The 239-nt window shown below is 51.0% G+C and overlaps 1 protein-coding gene across 12 annotated transcripts in view; it reads right to left on the bottom strand.

Moving 5' to 3' along the window:
- The window catches only part of wnk1b (WNK lysine deficient protein kinase 1b), a 79,387-nt gene that overhangs the window by 20,307 nt on the left and 58,841 nt on the right, over positions 1-239 (bottom strand). The gene's annotated exons all lie outside the window — the stretch shown is intronic.

The raw sequence follows: 239 nt of genomic DNA, 5'->3' as shown, positions 1-239 counted from the left end.
CGCACCGTGGACGAAGCGGAGTTCAGCCCGGGGTCGTCACATGTGGTTGCCGCAAGCTCGCCGGACGCTCCTTCGTCGAATCTGCCGGCCGTTCCTCACTCTAGCCCACCATGTGTGATGCTGTGTGTTTCGGTGTGAAAGCGAAAATACTTTATTTGGCCTTCTAAAAGAGGACACGACTAGAAATCAGTGGTTAAGTTGTATTTACAACACTGTTCCAGAACAGTTCAACCCAAATA

Source organism: Sinocyclocheilus anshuiensis, unplaced genomic scaffold (assembly GCF_001515605.1).
Source record: "Sinocyclocheilus anshuiensis isolate Anshui unplaced genomic scaffold, SAMN03320099.WGS_v1.1 scaffold183, whole genome shotgun sequence".
In the NCBI taxonomy this organism is placed as follows: Eukaryota; Metazoa; Chordata; class Actinopteri; order Cypriniformes; family Cyprinidae; genus Sinocyclocheilus; species Sinocyclocheilus anshuiensis.
This window is presented reverse-complemented; position numbering and strand designations above follow the sequence as displayed.